The sequence below is a fragment of the Dendrobates tinctorius genome, unplaced genomic scaffold, assembly GCF_039654945.1.
Source record: "Dendrobates tinctorius isolate UK_male_01 unplaced genomic scaffold, ASM3965494v1 ptg000165l, whole genome shotgun sequence".
Taxonomy (NCBI): domain Eukaryota; kingdom Metazoa; phylum Chordata; class Amphibia; order Anura; family Dendrobatidae; genus Dendrobates; species Dendrobates tinctorius.
In genome coordinates this window covers 27,399,797-27,426,163 of record NW_027361832.1, presented here as the reverse complement: position 1 = coordinate 27,426,163, position 26,367 = coordinate 27,399,797, and the positions used below count along the sequence as shown (strand labels likewise).

Below are 26,367 nucleotides of genomic sequence, written 5' to 3'. Positions count from 1 at the left end.
CCATCAAACATAGTGAAGCAATATACAGGGAAGACAAATAGGGATAATACGACCTATCGCATACTGAGATGAAGAAAAACATGAGCGAAGCTCCAAAAAAACGATAGAAGGTCCACACATAATATCATAAAATATGAATTTATTAATATACTTCATTACATAACAACAAGTAAATAATAAGGACAGATAGGGATACAGGGCCGTGTAGTGTCACAACCATACCAAATGGGCACAGCAGCAAAGGGGCTGGAAAATGGAAAGCCGAGCAAGGGTGATAAGCTAATGGTATCTCAGTATATACAAATCACCAAGGCCCTCAATTAAATATAATTGGCAAATATGGCACACATTCCCATAATAGTGCAAATGTACCATGAATGGCACCACAACTATAATAAAAATCCAATTTCAATATACCTGGGGGCAACTCCCAGCGGCTTCCAGAGTCCAAGCACCCACCCCGACGCGCGTTTCGGATGGTTAATCCTTCATCAGGGGGTATAGTTAATGGAATACACATGCCAGTTTAAATATCGGAGAAACCGGAAGTAGCGGCGCCGTCTGACCGGAAGTGACGCGTCCGCGTTCGCAACAGCCGCGGTCACGAGCGGCGTCGGCGTCAAGTCGCAGGATAGCACCATGGCAACCACTGAGGCTGTAAGACGCCGAAAGCCGCGCGGGAGCAGGGGAGCCGAACGCGCACGCGCCACATCAGCGGCGCAGCCTGTGAAATTCATAGGGAGATGCTGAGAAATGGTAACGCTGTGAAGGATAAAGGCTGTAGGTCGATAATAATAGCAAAAGGGAATTACATAAGTATATATATGAAAGTATATGGTGTCAAAATACAATACACAATATAATGTCCAATGAACAGTGACATCAAGAAAAAACCACTTCACATACATTTCAATGAACTGAATAGTAAATGTATAATATATACAATTATACATAATTCAAAATTGCATATTTAAAATTAAACAAAATTGGATCAAAAACAATGTAAATCCAATATTGATGAAAAGGAAAAAGGAAAGGGAGGGGGAGGGGAAAGGGGAAGGGGGGGGGAAGGGGGGGGGAGAGGGGAAGGGGAAGAGGAAGGAGGAAACACAAGGAAACACACAATCAGCATCTCAACCGGGTGGTAGGATCATCAGGCAACCGACATGGAGTAAATAACATCAAAATGTGCAAAACTAGAAAAAAGGGATAAGAAAAAAGAAATTAGTAAAACATTAAAAACATATAATAAAAACACACCACTGGTAATGGAAGCGGCACAAATATGCAGCAAACCAGGCAGTCACAGAAAGGGAGCAAAGCTGAGACTCTCATTCAGCCCATTGGGATGGACAGTATTGAGCCTCCAAATCCAATGTGTCTCCATTTGGGCCAGGCGTCGTGAGACTCTACCTCCACGTATGCCCACCTCCAAAGTATCAATACCCTTAATCCTCAAACCACTAGCATCACAATGATGATGCAATTTAAAGTGACGGGGTAGAGTCTTCAGGGTAGAGGCGTCCTCGTGCTCCACAGCAGCCTGAATACCTAGTACATGCTCCCTGATACGAACCTTAAGCTGTCTGGTGGTCAAACCTATATATATCAGGGAGCATGGACAGGTAGCAAAATAAATCACGTTCTTAGTAGTGCAAGTTATAAATTTACGTATATCAAATTCACGTGATCCAGAAGAATCAGTAAATACAGAACTACGTTCAACGTTAACACAGGCTACACAGTGGCCACAAGGAACGCAACCCCGTCTAGGAGTTAAATGGCTAAAAAAATGAGGCGAAGGAGTAGGGGCATAGTGGCTATGTACCAGCCGATCACGAAGATTTCTGGCACGACGATAGGCAATAAGTGGACGATCAGGCAGAATTTTAGATAACACAGGGTCAGCCATTAAAATAGGCCAAGATCTCGAGAGGGCCTTATGTAGTCCATCAAACTGACTATAAAAGTTAGTTACAAACCTAATTGGTTGCAAAGCATTGTCCTGTTCAAAATGTCTATACAAAAGTGAATTTCTGGAGTTGTATTTGGCCTTATGGTAAGCTTTTTTGATTAACCGATGACTATAGCCACGTTCGCTCAAGCGTTTTTTAAGTTCCAGTGACTGCAACTCGAAGTCATCATCTGTAGAGCATATGCGCCTCAGACGGAGGAACTGGCCAGTTGCTACTGCTCGTATCATATGGGCAGGATGCGATGAATCCGCATGAAGTAACATGTTAGTCGAGGTAGGTTTTCTATAAATGTCCGTCTGGACCCTTCCCGAAGAATCTCGTCTCAAATTGACGTCCAAAAATTCAATATGATCCGGATCCGATTTAACAGTGAGATATATATTCAGGTCATTGCTATTAAGCTTCAAAATAAATTGTGCAAGGGAAGCCGGTGTATCCTGCCAGATCAAGAGCACATCATCGATGTAGCGCGTCCACAGGAGGACACGCTCCATCGACATCTCATGATCTGACAGGAAGAGGTCCCTCTCCCACAGCCCCAGGAACACATTAGCATAGGCCGGTGCATAGGCCGCGCCCATGGCTGTCCCCTGGAGCTGCAGGAAGAAGGACCCCTTAAAAGTGAAAAAATTATGAGTCAATGTAAATTCAAGCAACTCGAGTATGAGAGCCCTCATACCCCTGCTGAATTTAGACATTTCCAGAAAATAACTGGTAGCATGTAATCCATCCCTATGTCTTATATTAGTGTACAGTGACTCTACATCAGCCGTGACAAATAGAGTCCCCGCATCAAGTGATAGACCGTCCATCCTACGAAGTAACTGATTAGTATCCTTCAAATATGAAGGGAGGTCCTCAACCAATGGCTGTAACATTGAGTCAATCCATCGATTAACACACTCAAGATAGTTACCCCCACCGGATACAATGGGGCGACCGGGAGGGTTGGTGGAATCCTTGTGAAGTTTAGGAAGTAAATAAAATGTTGGTATCGTTGGCTCAACAACAATTAATGCAGCTGCCAACTCTTTAGTGATGATGTTGTTATCCCTAGCCCTAATAATAATCTCCCTGAGTTGGACCTCAAAGGCGGACAAGGGGTTAAAAGTAAGTTTTTTATATAGCAGATAGAGTTGTTTAACTGCCTATAGGCCTCTTTTTCATACATAGTCGTTGGCCATACTACTATATTTCCCCCCTTGTCCGCCGGTTTAATGACCACATCAGGGAGACTTTGTAGATGTTTAAGGCATTGATGTTCATCACTAGTCAAATTGTCATGCATGATATTCTTATTGAGCCGTAACACCTCCTGGGAAACTACCTTAACAAATAAATCAATGTTACTACAAGTAGAAAGTGGAGGAAATTTTCTAGACCGTGGCCGAATAGATAAAGGTATCTTACCTCCCTCCACCAAATTATGTTCGCAGGATAGATCCTCAAGAATCCTTAGAGCTACTTGCTCCTCATCTGTAGGGAACAATTGGTAAGAATTGTCATCAAAATAAAAACGCTTAAATAGCAATGACCGCGCAAAAAGATGCAAGTCTTTAATCACTGTGAAAGTATCCAGACCAGTGGCAGGAGAGAAGGAGAGACCTCGTGACAATAAAGACATATCAGTAGTGGATAATTCGTGGCTGCTTAAATTGATTACCTTATTGTCATCAATAGTAGCAGCATCAACAGAACTTTTATTATGTCGTTTGTACGGATGGTATCCATAGTTTCTCTTTTTCTTATTGCCTGCCCTAGTATTCATGGACGATATCGAAGCCTCAGATTGTGTACTTAATGAAGAAACCGAGGTAACTGATGTAGCTCGATGTAATGAGTTGATACCCCTCTCAGAAAGCCGAGCAAGGGTGATAAGCTAATGGTATCTCAGTATATACAAATCACCAAGGCCCTCAATTAAATATAATTGGCAAATATGGCACACATTCCCATAATAGTGCAAATGTACCATGAATGGCACCACAACTATAATAAAAATCCAATTTCAATATACCTGGGGGCAACTCCCAGCGGCTTCCAGAGTCCAAGCACCCACCCCGACGCGCGTTTCGGATGGTTAATCCTTCATCAGGGGGTATAGTTAATGGAATACACATGCCAGTTTAAATATCGGAGAAACCGGAAGTAGCGGCGCCGTCTGACCGGAAGTGACGCGTCCGCGTTCGCAACAGCCACGGTCACGAGCGGCGTCGGCGTCAAGTCGCAGGGGAGCACCATGGCAACCACTGAGGCTGTAAGACGCCGAAAGCCGCGCGGGAGCAGGGGAGCCGAACGCGCACGCGCCACATCAGCGGCGCAGCCTGTGAAATTCATAGGGAGATGCTGAGAAATGGTAACGCTGTGAAGGATAAAGGCTGTAGGTCGATAATAATAGCAAAAGGGAATTACATAAGTATATATATGAAAGTATATGGTGTCAAAATACAATACACAATATAATGTCCAATGAACAGTGACATCAAGAAAAAACCACTTCACATACATTTCAATGAACTGAATAGTAAATGTATAATATATACAATTATACATAATTCAAAATTGCATATTTAAAATTAAACAAAATTGGATCAAAAACAATGTAAATCCAATATTGATGAAAAGGAAAAAGGAAAGGGAGGGGGAGGGGAAAGGGGAAGGGGGGGGGGAAGGGGGGGGGGAGAGGGGAAGGGGAAGAGGAAGGAGGAAACACAAGGAAACACACAATCAGCATCTCAACCGGGTGGTAGGATCATCAGGCAACCGACATGGAGTAAATAACATCAAAATGTGCAAAACTAGAAAAAAGGGATAAGAAAAAAGAAATTAGTAAAACATTAAAAACATATAATAAAAACACACCACTGGTAATGGAAGCGGCACAAATATGCAGCAAACCAGGCAGTCACAGAAAGGGAGCAAAGCTGAGACTCTCATTCAGCCCATTGGGATGGACAGTATTGAGCCTCCAAATCCAATGTGTCTCCATTTGGGCCAGGCGTCGTGAGACTCTACCTCCACGTATGCCCACCTCCAAAGTATCAATACCCTTAATCCTCAAACCACTAGCATCACAATGATGATGCAATTTAAAGTGACGGGGTAGAGTCTTCAGGGTAGAGGCGTCCTCGTGCTCCACAGCAGCCTGAATACCTAGTACATGCTCCCTGATACGAACCTTAAGCTGTCTGGTGGTCAAACCTATATATATCAGGGAGCATGGACAGGTAGCAAAATAAATCACGTTCTTAGTAGTGCAAGTTATAAATTTACGTATATCAAATTCATGTGATCCAGAAGAATCAGTAAATACAGAACTACGTTCAACGTTAACACAGGCTACACAGTGGCCACAAGGAACGCAACCCCGTCTAGGAGTTAAATGGCTAAAAAAATGAGGCGGAGGAGTAGGGGCATAGTGGCTATGTACCAGCCGATCACGAAGATTTCTGGCACGACGATAGGCAATAAGTGGACGATCAGGCAGAATTTTAGATAACACAGGGTCAGCCATTAAAATAGGCCAAGATCTCGAGAGGGCCTTATGTAGTCCATCAAACTGACTATAAAAGTTAGTTACAAACCTAATTGGTTGCAAAGCATTGTCCTGTTCAAAATGTCTATACAAAAGTGAATTTTCCAGCCCCTTTGCTGCTGTGCCCATTTGGTATGGTTGTGACACTACACGGCCCTGTATCCCTATCTGTCCTTATTATTTACTTGTTGTTATGTAATGAAGTATATTAATAAATTCATATTTTATGATATTATGTGTGGACCTTCTATCGTTTTTTTGGAGCTTCGCTCATGTTTTTCTTCGTCTCAGTATGCGATAGGTCGTATTATCCCTATTTGTCTTCCCTGTATATTGCTTCACTATGTTTGATGGGATGACAATTTGTCATTAGCATGCTATTAATTTATGTTTTTTCTGTGTTATGCACAGGTGTCGCTCGTGACAACATGGATTTCAGAGCCAGGGATCAATCCTGGCTTGGACAGGTTGATCAAGTGTTTGGGGATGGTGGGGCTGTTGTGCAGCAGCCAGGTAGTCATAGATGGGAGGCTTTGTGTGAGTCAATTCAGGCCTTATTGACTAAACACACTAAAATTTGGTGGAACCGGGCCTTTTTAGAAAAATATGTGACCCGAAAAATTATACCTAGAGGGCTTAGGATTCGTGTGATTCCTGCTTTTCCAATTGATGACGAAGATTTCAGGACTAACTGGGAAGAAGCTTGTACTAATTGTTCATTGACTCTCATGCAGCTATTGATTGACCTGAACTCGAAGTCGATAGGGGAGTTGGATAAAACCATTGATGCAGCACAGGCTGAGTTAAAGACTGGTTGCCCTCCTGATACATTAAATAAATTTGAACTACGATTGGAAAAAGTTCTTGATGAGACTGTCAGAAGGATTCAGGAATCACAATCCTCCAAAATTAGTAGAGATAATAAGGATTTCCTTCTCAAAAAAGTATATCAATGGCGCAAGAAGTCTGAGAGGGGTATCAACTCATTACATCGAGCTACATCAGTTACCTCGGTTTCTTCATTAAGTACACAATCTGAGGCTTCGATATCGTCCATGAATACTAGGGCAGGCAATAAGAAAAAGAGAAACTATGGATACCATCCGTACAAACGACATAATAAAAGTTCTGTTGATGCTGCTACTATTGATGACAATAAGGTAATCAATTTAAGCAGCCACGAATTATCCACTACTGATATGTCTTTATTGTCACGAGGTCTCTCCTTCTCTCCTGCCACTGGTCTGGATACTTTCACAGTGATTAAAGACTTGCATCTTTTTGCGCGGTCATTGCTATTTAAGCGTTTTTATTTTGATGACAATTCTTACCAATTGTTCCCTACAGATGAGGAGCAAGTAGCTCTAAGGATTCTTGAGGATCTATCCTGCGAACATAATTTGGTGGAGGGAGGTAAGATACCTTTATCCATTCGGCCACGGTCTAGAAAATTTCCTCCACTTTCTACTTGTAGTAACATTGATTTATTTGTTAAGGTAGTTTCCCAGGAGGTGTTACGGCTCAATAAGAATATCATGCATGACAATTTGACTAGTGATGAACGTCAATGCCTTAAACATCTACAAAGTCTCCCTGATGTGGTCATTAAACCGGCGGACAAGGGGGGAAATATAGTAGTATGGCCAACGACTATGTATGAAAAAGAGGCCTATAGGCAGTTAAACAACTCTATCTGCTATATAAAAAACTTACTTTTAACCCCTTGTCCGCCTTTGAGGTCCAACTCAGGGAGATTATTATTAGGGCTAGGGATAACAACATCATCACTAAAGAGTTGGCAGCTGCATTAATTGTTGTTGAGCCAACGATACCAACATTTTATTTACTTCCTAAACTTCACAAGGATTCCACCAACCCTCCCGGTCGCCCCATTGTATCCGGTGGGGGTAACTATCTTGAGTGTGTTAATCGATGGATTGACTCAATGTTACAGCCATTGGTTGAGGACCTCCCTTCATATTTGAAGGATACTAATCAGTTACTTCGTAGGATGGACGGTCTATCACTTGATGCGGGGACTCTATTTGTCACGGCTGATGTAGAGTCACTGTACACTAATATAAGACATAGGGATGGATTACATGCTACCAGTTATTTTCTGGAAATGTCTAAATTCAGCAGGGGTATGAGGGCTCTCATACTCGAGTTGCTTGAATTTACATTGACTCATAATTTTTTCACTTTTAAGGGGTCCTTCTTCCTGCAGCTCCAGGGGACAGCCATGGGCGCGGCCTATGCACCGGCCTATGCTAATCTGTTCCTGGGGCTGTGGGAGAGGGACCTCTTCCTGTCAGATCATGAGATGTCGATGGAGCGTGTCCTCCTGTGGACGCGCTACATCGATGATGTGCTCTTGATCTGGCAGGATACACCGGCTTCCCTTGCACAATTTATTTTGAAGCTTAATAGCAATGACCTGAATATATATCTCACTGTTAAATCGGATCCGGATCATATTGAATTTTTGGACGTCAATTTGAGACGAGATTCTTCGGGAAGGGTCCAGACGGACATTTATAGAAAACCTACCTCGACTAACATGTTACTTCATGCGGATTCATCGCATCCTGCCCATATGATACGAGCAGTAGCAACTGGCCAGTTCCTCCGTCTGAGGCGCATATGCTCTACAGATGATGACTTCGAGTTGCAGTCACTGGAACTTAAAAAACGTTTGAGCGAACGTGGCTATAGTCATCGGTTAATCAAAAAAGCTTACCATAAGGCCAAATACAACTCCAGAAATTCACTTTTGTATAGACATTTTGAACAGGACAATGCTTTGCAACCAATTAGGTTTGTAACTAACTTTTATAGTCAGTTTGATGGACTACATAAGGCCCTCTCGAGATCTTGGCCTATTTTAATGGCTGACCCTGTGTTATCTAAAATTCTGCCTGATCGTCCACTTATTGCCTATCGTCGTGCCAGAAATCTTCGTGATCGGCTGGTACATAGCCACTATGCCCCTACTCCTCCGCCTCATTTTTTTAGCCATTTAACTCCTAGACGGGGTTGCGTTCCTTGTGGCCACTGTGTAGCCTGTGTTAACGTTGAACGTAGTTCTGTATTTACTGATTCTTCTGGATCACGTGAATTTGATATACATAAATTTATAACTTGCACTACTAAGAACGTGATTTATTTTGCTACCTGTCCATGCTCCCTGATATATATAGGTTTGACCACCAGACAGCTTAAGGTTCGTATCAGGGAGCATGTACTAGGTATTCAGGCTGCTGTGGAGCACGAGGACGCCTCTACCCTGAAGACTCTACCCCGTCACTTTAAATTGCATCATCATTGTGATGCTAGTGGTTTGAGGATTAAGGGTATTGATACTTTGGAGGTGGGCATACGTGGAGGTAGAGTCTCACGACGCCTGGCCCAAATGGAGACACATTGGATTTGGAGGCTCAATACTGTCCATCCCAATGGGCTGAATGAGAGTCTCAGCTTTGCTCCCTTTCTGTGACTGCCTGGTTTGCTGCATATTTGTGCCGCTTCCATTACCAGTGGTGTGTTTTTATTATATGTTTTTAATGTTTTACTAATTTCTTTTTTCTTATCCCTTTTTTCTAGTTTTGCACATTTTGATGTTATTTACTCCATGTCGGTTGCCTGATGATCCTACCACCCGGTTGAGATGCTGATTGTGTGTTTCCTTGTGTTTCCTCCTTCCTCTTCCCCTTCCCCTCTCCCCCCCCTTCCCCCCCCCCCTTCCCCTTTCCCCTCCCCCTCCCTTTCCTTTTTCCTTTTCATCAATATTGGATTTACATTGTTTTTGATCCAATTTTGTTTAATTTTAAATATGCAATTTTGAATTATGTATAATTGTATATATTATACATTTACTATTCAGTTCATTGAAATGTATGTGAAGTGGTTTTTTCTTGATGTCACTGTTCATTGGACATTATATTGTGTATTGTATTTTGACACCATATACTTTCATATATATACTTATGTAATTCCCTTTTGCTATTATTATCGACCTACAGCCTTTATCCTTCACAGCGTTACCATTTCTCAGCATCTCCCTATGAATTTCACAGGCTGCGCCGCTGATGTGGCGCGTGCGCGTTCGGCTCCCCTGCTCCCGCGCGGCTTTCGGCGTCTTACAGCCTCAGTGGTTGCCATGGTGCTCCCCTGCGACTTGACGCCGACGCCGCTCGTGACCGCGGCTGTTGCGAACGCGGACGCGTCACTTCCGGTCAGACGGCGCCGCTACTTCCGGTTTCTCCGATATTTAAACTGGCATGTGTATTCCATTAACTATACCCCCTGATGAAGGATTAACCATCCGAAACGCGCGTCGGGGTGGGTGCTTGGACTCTGGAAGCCGCTGGGAGTTGCCCCCAGGTATATTGAAATTGGATTTTTATTATAGTTGTGGTGCCATTCATGGTACATTTGCACTATTATGGGAATGTGTGCCATATTTGCCAATGATATTTAATTGAGGGCCTTGGTGATTTGTATATACTGAGATACCATTAGCTTATCACCCTTGCTCGGCTTTCCATTTTCCAGCCCCTTTGCTGCTGTGCCCATTTGGTATGGTTGTGACACTACACGGCCCTGTATCCCTATCTGTCCTTATTATTTACTTGTTGTTATGTAATGAAGTATATTAATAAATTCATATTTTATGATATTATGTGTGGACCTTCTATCGTTTTTTTGGAGCTTCGCTCATGTTTTTCAACGTGTGCACATAGCCTAACTTTTCTGTACCTGCATTGTTGCACCATGGTTTCATTATTGTTCACTGGTCTTTTATTATTCATTCTCTGTTATATGTGTGATGCACCACTGTCATGTATTTGTTAGTATCTTCTTGAATAAAATTTGTGATATTTTTGCATAAAGAAGATGCCTTTCATTTTTTGGTGATTGAATTTTTCTCACACATGTGCATAATCAATTTAAGGGATATAAAACTCCTGTATTTTCTCTAATGCTTTATGTTTTATGCTTGTTTTGATCTCTCCACGACCTAGTGATCTGCTTCTTTTGGTTACTTCTTGTTTTGGGCTATTCTCTAGGCACATTTCCTGGTTATTTCCAATACTGCACATTTATACTTGGTTTCATACATGTTTTTTCTGTAACTTAATTGCATTATAATTTGGTGTCTTACTGCTCCATACACATTTCTTTCTTTCTTGTCTGATCATTCCCGGATATGCTATTCACTTGGCCTGGTGAGAACACCCCTGTTGGAACTCTTATGTGAATTAGCGTTTTTACTGGATTACGTAGCATGGCTTTCTTCGTACTCGCACAATGCATTAGAATCAATAATTCTGGGAATGAAGTCTTCAATAAAAATGCTTTTTGGCAAGTCATCTGTTCAGCCTAACGATCTCCAGCCTTGAATATACACTGGTCAGTATCTGTTACATCATAAATGCGAGTATCCCAATGCCACCAGCCATTTTTTCATGCAGTTCACAGAATAGCAATGTAACCTGTCACTGACAGCACCAAAAAGCTGGAAAAAGTAGAGCAGCAAAGCTGCGCTGACTTTGGGCTTGATAAAACACAGTGGACCTACACCAGCAGATGACATGTCTCCCCAAATCATCACTGATTGTGGATACTTTACACTAGACCTCAAGCAGCTTGGATTGTGGCTTCTCCACTCTTCCTCCAGACTCTGGGAGGACCTTGATTTCCAAGGTCAACAGGACTCCAGCAGGACTTGGCACCTGTCCACACTGCCAAAAGTACCAATTCCTGGTTTATAAACAACAGCATCACTGTGCTTGATTGGCCAGCAAACTCGTCTGACCTTAACCCTATGGGGTATTTCCAAGAAGAAGATAAGAGACACCAGGCCCAACAATGCAGACAAGATGAAGGCTGCTATCAAAGCAACCTGGGCCTCCATAACCCCTCAGCAGTGCCACGGGCTGATCATTTTTCAATCTGGTGTTATAAAGTATTCTAAATTACTGAGATAATGACTTTTGGGTTTTCATTGGCTGTAAGCCATAATCATCAACATCAACAGAAATAAACATGTGAAATAGATCACTCTGTAATGACTCTATATAAAATATGAGTTTCACTTTTTGTATTGAAGAACTGAAATAAATTAACTGTTTGATGATATTCTAATTTTGTGAGAAGCACCTGTACAACCCAGCCAAATTTTTGAAAAGCATAAAAATGGCCTTTGCTGCTTTTTTTTTAATGCTTTGTGCTAGATAACGTAGTTCCGCATTAAGTAGAGAATGATTGATAGTTATTGACCAATCTCACCAATGTTTTTGTGTTGTAGCATACAGACAACAATCCCATGTTCTTAAAATTAGGGGTATATTTACCCAACAAGGAGGACCCAAATGAATGTCTAAGTCCTTGGATACACTGCTCTATGTATCAGTAATATGTCGTTGTACATCGTGTTACATTCTAGTAGCACATATGTGTTTATGGTGAATGGATATATGTACAAGGATAAAAGCGAGCCCCACCCCACTGCCGCCTGTCGTTATCTATAAACTGAGACCATCTGTTACATTATATTGGCTGATAGAATTTAGGGTTATTTATTAGTGAGGGAAAATACCAGCAAATCAAATAAGACAATGAGCCATGTGCTTGTCCTAATCAATAACCATATAATTGTATATTAGTAGCAAAGCTCCCCTGGCTCAATTTTTAAAGTGAATTTGTCACCAGGTTTTTGCCACCTAATCTGAGCAAACCATAATGTAGTGACAGAGACCCTGATTCCATCCGTTTGTCACTTACTTGGCTATGTAGCATAATTTGTATAAAATCACAGTTTTATCAGCAGGACATAATCACTAGTCCTCCATATCCATGAAGCTTTCTGCCTCTGTACAGTGTACACAGAAAACTGCCAATCAGTGGTGTTTGTGGGGTTAAACATAGCTCAACATTCACAGACCTGCTAGATCTGCTGCATATAAAACTGTGATACATGCAGACCAATATGTGATACATCGCTGGAATCAGGGTCTCTGCCCCTATATTATGCTGATCTCCGATGTGGCAGCAAAAACCTTGTGAAAGATTCTCTTTAATACACACTTGCCTGCAACAGCATAAATTGACAAAAGTAAGTATGTCAGTTATTAAAGTCACTATTTAGGCATTTGGGGAAATTTAAATTCTGATTTTAGGACAATCCTATTTTATTGCCAATTAAAGGGTTTTCAGTGACATTAGGGCTTGTTAGTAAAAAGCTAAAGAGTGCTCACAGTAGAGTGAGAATGATGAGGGAGCAGACCTAGGGACCATTAGGAACTGTATGGGTTTGTGCAGATGACCATTTTAATTGGACGAGTGATATCCGTGGTTTTGACGGAACGCACTCGTACTCATGTCATTGTCAATTATTTCCTAGAAATGAATGGTCCAAGGAACAAAATCGCAGCATGCATGATTTGCCTCTGAGAATCGGATGGCACTCACCCATTCATATCTATTGGTCCTATTTTCACGGACTGACATATTGACATAATGAAGAAGGAGGAGAAACTTTTTTTCTTTTTCTACCTCCGTGTATATGTGATTACGCTCTGATGCGAGGCTCATTAGCGTAATCGGAGAGAAAATGTGACGGCGGTGCATGGACACCAGTGTAAGCACCATCTCTCGTACAGCCAATGGCTTCCTTCCTCAAGCTGCTTCTCTGTAGCCTTTCTTGGTATTATAATATCAGCTGTGTATGAATTCTAATGTATGAGCTCTACATGCGCTCACAGCAGGCCACCGGCTTTATATTTAATTCATGAACTTCTCTTCCATTTTCCATACTTGTACTTGCAATCAGTAATGTCTCATTCACTTTGATACAGAAGAACAGACTTTTGCGTTGATCAGAGAAATTAATTTACATTATGTTAAATAATAAAATATTATGCCATTTTTTATACTGTATACTGTATGTAGTATTATTTTCACCTTATTAGTTTTTGCACTGTATATTTAGTATTATTTTTCACCTTATAGGTTTTTATACTGTATATGTACAGTTGTGCTCAAAAGTTTACCTACTTTGGCAGAATTTTTGCTTTCTTGGTCTTTTTTCAGAGAATATGAATGATAACACTAAAACTTTCTCTCCACTCATGGTTAATGGTTGGGTGAAGCCATTTATTGTCAAACTACTGTGGTTTCTCTTTTTAAATCATAAGGACTACCCAAAACATCCAAATGACCCTGATCAAAAGTTTACATACCCTGGTGATTTTGGCCTGATAACATGCACAGAAGTTGACACAAATGGGTTTGAATGGCTACTAAAGGTAACATCCTCACCTGTCACCTGTTTGCTTGTAATCACTGTGTGCATAAAAGCTGTTAGTTTCTGGAATCCAGACAGACTCTTGCATCTTTCATCCAGCCACTGACGTTTCTGGATTGTGAATCATGGGGAAAGCAAAAGAAAGGTAGTTGAACTGTATAAAACAGTAAAGGGATACAAAAAGATATCCAAGGAATTGACAATGCCAGTCATCAGCATTCAAACTATGATTAACAAAAGGAAAATCAGGGGCTCTGTAAAAACAAAACCACGGCCACATAGACCAACAAAAATGTCATCCACAACTGCCAGGAAAATTGTTTGGGATGCAAAAAAAAACCCACAAATAACATCAGCTGAAATACTGAGTGCTCTGAAAATTAGCAGTGTGGCTGTTTCAAGATGCACAATAAGGAGGCACTTGAAGAAAAATGGGCTGCATGGTCGAAAGCCATTACTGTGCAAATACCACAACGTATCTCACCTACAATACGCAAAACAGCACAGATATAAGCCTCAAAACTACTGGAACAAGGTAATTTGGAGTGATGAGACCAAAATTGAACTTTTTGGTGACAACCATAAAAAAAAAATTGCCACGTGTGAACTCAGCCTTGTAATAAAATATTATTTGATGTAGGATGGTAAAGGCTGTCCAGCTTAATTTTTTTTTGTTAAAGGGCTCGGAGTGGTTTACCAAAATAATAGAATAAAAGTGGCCCGGAACCTCATGATCCCTGCAAAGTTCCCACTCCAACCCTTATAGTGTCCCCGTCAGCCTCTACATCCTGATGTCATCTCGACACATAGATAATTCTAGGAAATGCCCCCTCAGCCAATGACTAGGTACCGCTGACAGTCAGTGATTGGTTAACAGGATCAGGAGGTGGAGATTGTCCAGAGAGCTGGAAGAATCAGAACGGTAGCAGTGATCCATCAGTAAAGCAAACGTCACTTATTTTCTGTTTAATTCGCTGTTTTCTCTCGGTGAATTTTTTTCTGCGCTGGACAATTAATGACCTATAGAAGTGGAATGGAAGTGGCCTAGGGCAGAAAGGTGCACGTGTAATTTAATTGCATGCAATCTAAAGAGGTGCACAATTTCTACAATGGTTGGAGCTTTAATCAAACATAGCTCCACATTTCCAATTACCCCGTTAAAGGGCCCGATTCATCAAGACTGACGTTGTTCATGCCAGTCTTGATTAGGAGATGTGCTGGATTCAGACTCTCCTGATTCATGAAGATGCGTACATCTCATCATGAATCAGAAGCGTCGGATGAGTGGCGTTCACCTCTGTGTGTGTTTCGCTCCTGCTGAAGTAAGATTTGTGGCCTAGTGATCGCCGCCGCTCGCCATTTGACAGCCACCACGCCCCCATCCAGCCCCACCTCCTTTTACTTTGTTGGAGCTGGCCGAAAATGGTGTGAGAATGCCAAAACTTGTGTAATTTTAGTGCAGCGTCCAGTTGCTCCAAAACTGTTTAACTTTTCAAAGCTTTTTACACCAGAATACTGGCAATAAAACATTGACGAATCAGGGCCTAAATGTTTTTTTTGCCTAGAGGGCACAGTGCAAATTTATACTGCCCACATTGAACACACTTAAAAATCTGTGTGTAGCATGTTGCTTAATTAAATCGGTTGTCCGACGTTAGACTACAAGTCTGCAGACACTTTATGTGGCTGCAGACTTGTGAATCCTCACATTGTGTTAAACTGCATGTTGTGAAAATTAATTTCCACCAAGGGCAGCGTGTCCATGACCCCGAGTATGTGACTTGCATACATGCAGTCACGTGCACACTAGACTGTGTCCGGCCTCGATAAATAGACTTCCATTGAACGAGGCTGGACACAGTCTAGTCGGAATGTGGCCGGAAGTATGCAAATCTAATTCTTGTGTTCACATGACTGCTCACTCCCAGCACTGGCACTGGAAAACCTTCAGAACGTGCAGTGCATGCAATGTGAGGATTCACAAGTCTGCTGTCGTATAGAGTGACCACAGGTTTGTACCTGAAGGCCAGATAACCCCTTTAATGCAGAAATGTATACATGCATATATTATTTTATTTTTCTTTCTAATGAGGGTTGCCGGGTGCTAGGACCCACCTTTTCGTGGTTTGTGTATAGAATATGATAGAATAGAACAGAATACCATCATAAAATTGAGGAATTTATTTTGAAGAAAAGTCAATATAGATGAGTCATTTATCTTCCTGATATTCTGTAAATATCGCAGCCGGTTTAGGTTCAAGCACCACACTTAAAATAACTCCGAGTATGGCAGAAGATAATCTATGCTTATTTTTACATTCACATATGCAAATTATTTTCTACACACAGTGCACAGCTTGCATATAATATCTCCACTGACAACTTATGGAATCGACATCTTATTTACGAAAGGTTTGAAGATTCCTATTTATAATTACAAATGACATTTCCATGTTACACTAACTTATCATTCATATTCTGAATCATGACCATCACAGCCTGATGTAGACATGTTACTACTTCAATCATTATTGTTATGTTACATCAGAAAAGAATTCATGTTTTACATTTTCGGTGCTGATAATGACATGCAAGGAATCGCGGCTCAGCGAAATGAAGGAACCCGGCATTATATGCTTGGGGGCCATTGACTGGGCAACTAGGTGAAGCTTGGGGTCTTTTCCTTCTAATTTTTCCTGGGGCAAACAAAAAAGGGTTAACAGGTTCTTACATGAAAGAGTCGGGTGTTTTCATTGGCTGGCAACTCCTTCCGGTACTGTGGGCGGGCCCAGAGCGGTTATAAATTGTGGGGTCGGAGGTCTTTCAGTCTCTTTGACCCAGGTTTCCAAGAGCGGCCCACCCTCCCTCCCTTTGTTTGGTACTTGAGGGATTGGTTTGAATGGTTATGTGTTGAAAAAGTTGAAAGTCGCAGCATCGACGGAAGAGCAAGACTGGGTAACATGTGCCGGGAGTCCGGTGACATAACCCCACAATCTTCCGATGGTTAATATGAGAGCTGCGACCATACCCCTCCAACAATGGGTGCTATTTAAAAGAAGAGAGTGGTTGCTAAATAGTTACTCTCCAATAAAAGAAGGTGTTTTTCTCTAATCTGGTTTAAAAGAGTGTTTCTTTGCGCTGGTAAGAATGGGAAGGAAAAGTGTTATAAGGTTTGGACAGTCTGATCACTGTGGATTAATGCAAGATGTGCACTAGCTTCCATGTATTGACTTTGCCATATGTGCCCTATTAGAAGAATGTCATGTCATTTCCCCAGTGTCTGGATTGTGCCTGGTGCTTGTCTCTTTCTTGTATTACCAGCACATTATCTCTCCGCTCATTAGAATATTTTAAGGAACGTTTTCATAAGTAATGTTGTCTATTAATGTTGCTTTTAAATAATGCCTTCTTTCAAAGCAACGTTGTTATTTTTACAATGTTAATCATATGCAAAATAAATGAACAGTGGCGTAACTTCAATCTCAAGGACACCAATGGAAAAGCTCCACCGGGGCCCCGAATTATCACAGCTCTTTAATCATAATGGTATTTTCATATGGGCTAAAGGGAACTTTGGGGTCCCTTAGGCTCCAGGGCCCGAGTGCGATTGCAACCTCTGCACTTATTATAGTCACACACTTATTATAGTTACACCCCATTTAATTGCAGATAATATTAGTATTGAGCCAGATAGATTTAATTAAAGGGGTTGTCCAGTGAATTCGAGTTTTTGATACTTGGGGGTCTGATCATTGGAAGTCTGACCACTGGAATCTGCACCGGTTGACTTTTATCCTCGTCAGAATGGAGCAACAGTGCCCATGCTCAATCACTGCTCCATTCATTCCCTTTGTGGCTGCCGAGTCCAGCTGTTATACAAGTGGGCTCATACGGTGAAGTGGATCCTCTAAACCAAGGTCTTGGTGGGCACACGGTTATGGGCATCAGTGCAGCAGGCGAGTATAGGTGGGTTAAGCTAGTGGAGTTACTGGAAGCCATAAGCGGGCAAATTGAGGAAATCTAAAAGTCTTAAATGGGTCCTGAAATCTGCAAGCAGACATGAGATGTCCTGAAAGCCACAGGAAGACATGGGATGTCCTGAAAACTGCAGGCGGACACGTAGAGTCAAACTGAAAGAGTCACTAGAAAATCTTAATACAATACCAAGACACAGGTGTGTGCTTTGGGAAGCCTTATATAAGCCTAGGAAATACAACACATGGGGGCACGATGAGTTTTGCAAAGCTCATCGTAGAGCGCAAGAAAATCTAACGGGGTAGGTGCGCAACATCGGCATTTTCCAGCAGCCCTATACAGAATGAATGGCTTGGCTTTCAGAAATCTGGGTCACCCTCCCAGGGCCGTGGGGTACTCGGCACCAGGCCGGTCTCTCAGAGGGGAATGTCACAGCAGCGGTTACCCGGTCCGTGGCCCTGGGCGCCCATATAAAAAAGGGATGAAGTGATGGAATAAAGTTTATGAGTGAATGATTCGTGACGCCACCTGTGGTGTTCGGCAATGAAGATGTTAAGCCGACGCTGCAGACAGATCCTCTGGGACAGATGGTGTGGTGCAGCAATGATGGTGTAGCCCTCCACAGGAAGGGCTGTAGTCCCAGGGCAGAGTAGATGAAGAAGATAGGTGTTAAGGGAGAGGGTGTAGTGTCCAGCACAGAGATGTAGCAGTGCTAAGTGGGTTGGTGCAGTAATAAGCGGAGGACACCAGGGCATGTAGTTCCAAAGCTTTACTCACAGTCTGTTGAGCATACAGGTGCCCGCCTTGCTGCCGTGTCCTCCAGGTCAGGGGCTCAGCCAACCTCCAGGCAAGATGAAGTACTCCGTTCCAACACTCCGTCAACATATGTGCCTTTTCTAAACGTCTCCCTTTTGCGCCTATAGTGAAGTACTCTCAGTACTGAGTTACACTGGAGTTCCTCCTGTCAGATGTTCCTATGAACTCTACTTGTACGGCAGACAGCTGTAGCCTGCTTCGGGGACTCCTTGCTACTAAGTCCCAGCTCACTCTCGTTGCTGTTGTGCCCCCAAGTCTTGTGTGGGAATAAGGTGGTGACAACTTCTATTCATCCGGTGTCTGCTGCAGGACCATTAGTATCCATACAACCTCGGGGACCGGACCCCGGCCTTGTGCTGTGAACTTGGGAAGGGTTCTGCTCTAACCCTAATCCTTAGTCCTCCTCTCCTTACGTTCCGTACTAATCCTTCCTTCTTATGGAGAGAGTTAGGCTTTCCATCAATGTCTCTTTCCTGTGCCAGCGGACCTAGGTCACTGAGGTCGGCTGCAGCACTTCCTTCGTCCATCCCACTCAAGGGATCTTCACTCTTCCACTGACTCTGTCAGACTGACTAAATCCTAAACTCTTCCCGCTCTTTTGGTGCCAACTAAATTCCACCCACCTCCCAGCACGCTTCGTGTTCCAAGCAGGGAGCCACCAAAGGGTGCTTTGCTACACTACTGTGTTGTGTGGGATGCAGGTGTTGGCGCGTGGTCAGGTGTCTCCACCTTACCTGAATGGTGGGGTACCACACCTCAGGAGGAGGTGCAGTACTTCTGTGGCGACTGAACCCTCAGGGGCGCCACAAATCCGACCTGCCATTTCATTCTAGTGTAGCTCGAAATGTGTAAACCTTTGCAGTAATATATTTTTTAAACTTTACTTTTTCATGCTTTAATCTACAAATAGGTGTAATGTTTTAATTAATTTTATTCAAAATCTTTATGAGGTAAACAGGCGGCTCACACTCAAAATCTTTATAGGGTCATTATGTGGCCTGTACTCAAAATCAACACAGTCTTGATTGGCCCAGACATCTCAAGCCCATCAGATGACTGCAGCAGAGCATAAAGCCAATTCAAATGTAGGATCATCAGGCAGCTCTCAATCAAAATCTTTATAGGGTCAATAGACGGCCCTCACTTAAAATCTTTATAGGGTCATCATGCAGACAACACCCTACTGAGCATATGGCAGAATTGACAACTGAAGCATGCTCAGTAGAGCAGGGACTAGCTCAGGCCTTGAAATGGACATCACTGATGATGATGACGACACTTTGTTTCAGGGTGAGGACAGAGGCTGCGGCACCGACCACAGCCTCTGCCTCCTATTTACGACTAGTTTAAGTATCACAGCATGCAATAGGGATTCTGAAACGGAACATCAAGAAGGAAATAGGTAAAAAAAAATAACTAAAGCATGACTGTAATGCACCCTATTTCATTAGCACCTTTTTGTTGCTTAGTAATTGTTGATAAATGTAAAATTAAAGGGGTTGTCCACTACTCAGATAACCCCTTCTCAATCATTATTATTTTATTACGCCCAGTAAAACAATAACACTTATACTCACTTCTGGCTCCATTTCAGGTGATCCCTGTGGCAATTCAGCGGCTGCTTCACTCTCCCCTCCTCTGGATGCAACTGAGGTCCAAAGTAGGTGAGAAAGCAGCCGCAGTTCTCAGCTCTTCTAGGTGTCTGGTTTTGTCCAAAAGTGAGCAAAGTGAAGATGGCAATTATGGGTAACAGGGATCTTGTGACATAGCAATGTTACGCAACTCCTAGAGCCAATGCTGACACTGCTGAAACTGCCCCCTGCTTCGGAGGTGAGTATAGGTGTTTTTAATTTACAAGGAGGAACAAAGAGATTGAGAAGGGGTTACACCTGTTCTCAAGCTATGTAAATCAGTGGGTGACTAATCAGTCATCCTGGACTAATCTTCCCTATTGCTGTGTAAGGACAACCCTGTTGGCGTGGGTGACATGATTTTCAAATGCGACATTATTGCAAACTCTGTGGTTGGGTGAGTCAGAGTCACCGGCGACACTGCTGCCTCCCTGGCAGTCGACGTATGTACACTCGACTTCATTGAATGTTCCCAGAGAAGTAGAAAAATTTCCGCATGCAAAAAATTTGCAAAGAGTCAATGGTGACACTGGTTCCCTTTAATGTGTATGTGTTTTTTTGTGAGCAGGACTTTGTGGCACAGCTTCACAGCTTGACAGAAGTAACAGCACTGACCTTTTCACATCTTAGCACTATCTTCAGTTTGTAAAAGCCATTTACACAGGCCATAAGATTTAACCCTTTCACTACCTAGCTACAGTAAAAAACACCGTTATCTAAGTCAACTTCAGAGTGGCAACAAAGTGGTTAAATCCACTGTCTTCTGCAGAAAACTTCTGTAAACCCATGATAGTGATAAAAGGAGTGAGAGGGGTGCAGCAGATCAAAGAGACAGGAGCTGCAAGAGATACAACTGTTCCACACTCAGAGAAGCTCTAATCACAGGCCTGAATATGCGAGGGGCATGTAGTATGCAGAACTCGCTGGAGCACGACTGTCACTGTGCTGCTCTTTGATCTATGCCTCAACTGCTCTTGCTGGGCTGGCTGAGTCACTAAGGATGATTAAGCTGATTGGCTGCATCGGCATCATCCCCTCCTTCCTCCTTTATGTACTGAATGCAGATAGGAAGAAGCAGAGGTCAGGTCACCACTGGTGTTAATCCCTGCACAGCGCAGGAATCTAAATAACTATTTTTTCTCTAAATAGACAAAGATAACACAAGTAAACCTAAAATTCAGTTCTTAAATGAAAAATTTTATTATTAAGAGAAAAATAAATCCAAACATACAGAACCCTGTGTGAAAAAGTGATCCCCTCCCTGTCTTAAAACGTAAATTAACCAGTGGGGAAAAAAGTGTTTAGTCAGCCACCAATTGTGCCAGTTCTCCCACTTAAAAAGATGAGAGAAGCCTGTAATTGACATCATAGGTAGACCACAACTATGAGAGTCAAAATGAGAAAACAAATCCAGTAAATCACCATGTTTGATTTGGCAAGATTTATTTTGCAAATTATGGTGGAAAATAAGTATTTGGTCATCTAAAAACATGCAAGATATCTGGCTCTCACAGGCCTGTAACTTCTTCTTTAAGAGGCTCCACTCATTACCTGTAGTAATGGCACCTGTTTGAACTTGTTATCAGTATAAAAGACACCTGTCCACAACCTCAGTCATACTCCAAACTCCACTATGGTGAAGACCAAAGAGCTGTCAAAGGACACCAGAAACAAAATTGTAGCCCTGCACCAGGCTGGGAAGGCTGAATCTGCAATAGGCAAGCAGCCTGGTGTGATGAAATCAACTGTGGGAGCAATAGTAAGAAAATGGAACACATACAAGATCACTGATAATCTCACTCAATCTGGGGCTCCATGCAAGATCTCACTCCGTGATGTCCAAATGATCACAAGAACGGTGAGCAAAAATCCCATAACTACACTGGGGGACCTAGTGAATGACCTGCATAAAGCTGGGACCACTGTAACAAAGACTACCATCAGTAACACACTACGCCGACAGGGACTTAGATCCTGCAGTGCCAGACGTGTCCCCCTTGCTTAAGCTAGTACATGTCCAGGCCCATCTGAAATTTGCTAGAGAGCATTTGTATTATCCAGAAGAGTATTGGGAGAATGTCATATGGTCTGATGAAACCAAAGTAGAACTGTTTAGTAGAAACAAAGCTCGTCGTGTTTGGAGGAGACAGAATGCTGAGTTGCATCCAAAGAACATCATACCTACTGTGAAGCATGGGGGTGGCAACATCATGTTTTGAGGCTGTTTCTTTGCAAAGGGACCAGTATGACTGATCCGTGTACATGAAAGAATGAATGGGGCCATGTATCGTGAGAGTTTGAGTGCAAACCTTCTTCCATCAGCAAGGCCATTGAAGATGAAATGTGGATGGGTCTTTCAGCATGATAATGATCCCAAGCACACTGCCAGGGCAATGAAGGAGTGGCTTTGTTAAAAGCATAGCCAGTTTCCAGATCTCATCCCCACAGAAAACCTTTTGAGGGTTTTGAAAATCCGTGTTGCCCAGCAATAGGCCCAATACATAACTGCTCTAGAGGAGATCTGCATGGAGGAATGGCCAACATACCACCAACAGTGTGTGCCAACCTTGTGAAGACTTACAGAAAACGTTTGACCTCTGTCATTGCCAACAAAGGATATATAACAAAATATTGAGATGAACTTTTGTTAATGATCAAATACTTATTTTTCACCATAGTTTGCTAAATAAATCTTGCCAAATCGGACAAGGTGATTTTCTGGATTTGGTTTCTCATTTTGACTCTCATAGATGTGGTCTACCTATGATGTCAATGACAGGCCTCTCTCATCTTTTTAAGTGGGAGAACTTGCACAATTGGTGGCTGACTAAATACTTCTTTCCCCACTGTAATTGTGCTTTATTTGGAAAGCTGAGCTCAAATTCCCTAGCAACACCTAGGCCTGCTTACTGCCACACCTGTTCTAAAGCAAGGAATCACTTAAAAAAACTTGCCCGACAAAGTGAAGAAGACCAAAAGAGTCTCAGAAGCTAGACATCATGCAGCAATCCAAAGAAATTCTGAAACAAATGAGAAACAAAGTATTTGAGATCTATCAGTCTGGAAAAGGTTATAAAGCCATTTTTAAAGATTTGGGAAACCATCAAACCACAGTGACAGCCATTATCCATAAATGGTGAAAATTCTGTATGGAACATTGGTGAACATTCCCACGAGTGCCCGGCTGATCAAAATGACCCGAAGAGCGCAGCGACAACGCATCCAAGATGTGACAAAAGACCCCACAACAACAACCAAAGAACTGCAAACCTCACTTGCCTTAGTTAAGGTCAGTGTTCATGACTTCACCATAAGAAAGAGACTGGTCAAAAATCACCTTCATAGCAGAGTTCCAAAATGAAAACCACTGCTAAGCAATAAGAGCATAAAGGCTCATCTCAGTTTTGCCAGAAAACATCTTGATGCTCCCTAAGACTTTTGGAAGAATATTATGTGCACTGATGAGACAAAAGTTGAAATTTTTGGAAGGTGTATGTCCCATTACATCTGGCGTAGAAGTAACTCAGCATTTCAGAAAAGAAACATCAAACTAACTATACCAAGGAAGGTGACGTTCACAAGGGGGCATTCTCCTCGTCTGGAGGAGAGAAGCTTTTTCCACCAACATAAAAGAGGATTCTTTACTGTTAGGGCAGTGAGAATCTGGAATTCCTTGCCTGAGGAGGTGGTGATGGCGAACTCATTTGAGGGGTTCAAGAGAGGCCTGGATGTCTTCCTGGAGCTTAACAATATTGTATCTTACAGTTAGGCTAGTTTCACACTAGCATTTTTTGCCAGCAGCACACGCCGCCACTAAGCCCCGCCCCCTCCGGTCATCTCCGCCTAGTATCGCACACGGATGCATGCGATCTGCACACCCTATCTTTAGCATAGGGTGCGCAGACCGTGCGCTGACCGTGCGCTAGTAGAATTTAGCGTGCGCTGCGCCCTTTTGATGGTGTGCCAGTGCGTGCTGAACGCATCATGTTGCATTTTGGCGCGCTCGGAGCACCGTCAAAAGGGCACAGCGCATGCTAAATTCTACTGGCGCACGGTCTGCGCACCCTATGCTAGGATAGGGTGTGCAGATCGCATGCAGCCGTGTGCGATACTAGGCGGAGATGACCGGAGGGGGCGGGCAGGGGGCGGGGCTTAGTGGCGGCGTGCGCTGCTGGTAAAAAACGCTTGTGTGAAACTAGTCTTATTAGGTTCTTTAGAAGGACGTAGATCTGGGGATTTATTCTGACGGAATATAGGCTGAACTGGATGGACAAATGTCTTTTTTCGGCATTGCTAACTGTTACTATGTAACAGTATAATATGGCGATGGTAGTGTGATGGTCTGGGGCTGTTTTGCTGCTTCAGGACCTGGAAGACTTGCTGTAGTAAATGGAACTATGAATTTTGCTGTCTACCAAAAAATCCTGAAGGAGAAAGTCTGGCCATCTATGTTTGATCTCAAGCTGAAGCACACTTGGGTTATGCAGCAGGACAATGAACCAAATCAAATCAGCAAGTCCACGTCTGAATTACAATTCTGTAAAGATGAGTGGGCCAAAATTCCTCCAGAGCGCTGAAAAAGACTCATTGCCGGCTATCGCAAAGTCTTGATTGCAGTTGTTGCTACTAAGAGTGGCCCAACCAGTTATTAGACTTAGGGAGCAATCACTTTTTCACAAAGAGCCCTGAAGGTTTGGATTTCTTTTTCTTTTAATAATAAAGACCTTCATTTAAAAACTGCATTCTGTGTTTACTTGTGTTATCTTTGTACAATATTTCATTTTGTTTGGTGATCTGAAACATTTAAGTGTGACAAACATGCAAAAGAATAGGAAATCAGGAAGGGGCAAACACTTTTTCACAGCACTGTATATGTATGAATATATACAGGTGCTTCTCACAAAATTAGAATATCATCAAAAAGTTAATTTATTTCAGTTCATCAATACAAAAAGTTAAACTCATATATTATATATAGTCATTACAGAGTGATCTATTTCAAGTGTTTATTTCTGTTAATGTTGATGATTATGGCTTACAGCCAATGAAAACCCAAAAGTCATTATCTCAGTATATTAGAATACTTTATAACACCAGCATTAAAAATAATTATAAAATCCGAAATGTTGTCCTACTGAAATGTATGTTCAGTAACTGCACTCAATACTTGGTCCCAATGGCGGATCTTAATAGGGGCGGATGGGGCGGTCGCCCCGGGCCCAAGGTTTTTTGGGGGCCCGGGGGCCCAGGGGCAGGGGCGGGCTGGGCCGGGTGGCAGAGAGGCAAATGCCCCCCGGACCGCTCCCCCAGCACCTGTACAGGGCCGGCCGTGCCCTGTGCTGTGACGCTGCCAGCAGCAGACAGCCGCCCGCGTCACATTCTATGAGGGGCCGGGAGCTGTGCACGGCCGTCACCTTGACGGCTGCTCAGCTCCGGCTCCCTCCGGCTGTACTTCCGGGTCAGATGTCGGGCGTGCGCGATGACGTCATCGTGCACGTGCCGACATGTCCCGGAGGATGCTGAAAGCAGAGGCGCTGCTGGGGAGCGAGCCGGCTGTGAGGTAAGTATGGGGAACTTTTTTTATTTTTTTAATTTATAAAATGAATTAAATGGGGGAGGGGGTGAGTGGGGGCTGTACACAATGAAGGGGGGGTGACTGGGGCCTGTATATGATGAAGGGGGGTGACTGGGGCCTGTATATGATGAAGGGGGGGTGACTGGGGCCTATATATGATGAAGGGGGGTGACTGGGGGCTGTATATGATGAAGGGGGGTGACTGGGGGCTGTATATGATGACGGGGGGTGACTGGGGGCTGTATATGATGAAGGGGGGTGACTGGGGTTGTACAGGATGAAGGGGGTGAGTGGTGGCTTCACAGGATGAAGGGGGGATGAGTGGGGGCTTCACATGATGAAGGGGGTGAGTGGGGCTGCACATGATGAAGGGGGGGTGAGTGGGGCTGCATATGATGAAGGGGGGGTGAGTGGGGCTGCACATGATGAAGTGGGGGATAAGTGGGGCTGCACCTGATGAAGTGGGGGATAAGGGGGACTGCACATGATGAATTAAGGGGTAAGTGGGACTGAACATGATGAATTGGGGGTAAGAGGGACTGCACATGATG

General features: G+C 43.0%; 2 long non-coding RNA genes across 2 annotated transcripts; one reads left to right on the top strand and one right to left on the bottom strand.

The window, feature by feature from the left end:
- Window positions 1-1,103: 1,103 nt before the first annotated feature.
- On the bottom strand, window positions 1,104-3,827 carry LOC141053072 (uncharacterized). Its single transcript, XR_012220958.1, has 3 exons — window positions 3,640-3,827; window positions 3,387-3,452; window positions 1,104-1,196 (listed from the first exon to the last, which is right to left on the bottom strand). It is a non-coding gene; the product is annotated as an uncharacterized lncRNA (long non-coding RNA).
- A 2,196-nt stretch (window positions 3,828-6,023) lies between these two features.
- LOC141053071 (uncharacterized) lies at window positions 6,024-9,207 on the top strand. Its single transcript, XR_012220957.1, has 3 exons — window positions 6,024-6,671; window positions 6,859-6,924; window positions 9,115-9,207. It is a non-coding gene; the product is annotated as an uncharacterized lncRNA (long non-coding RNA).
- The last annotated feature ends 17,160 nt before the right edge of the window (window positions 9,208-26,367 follow it).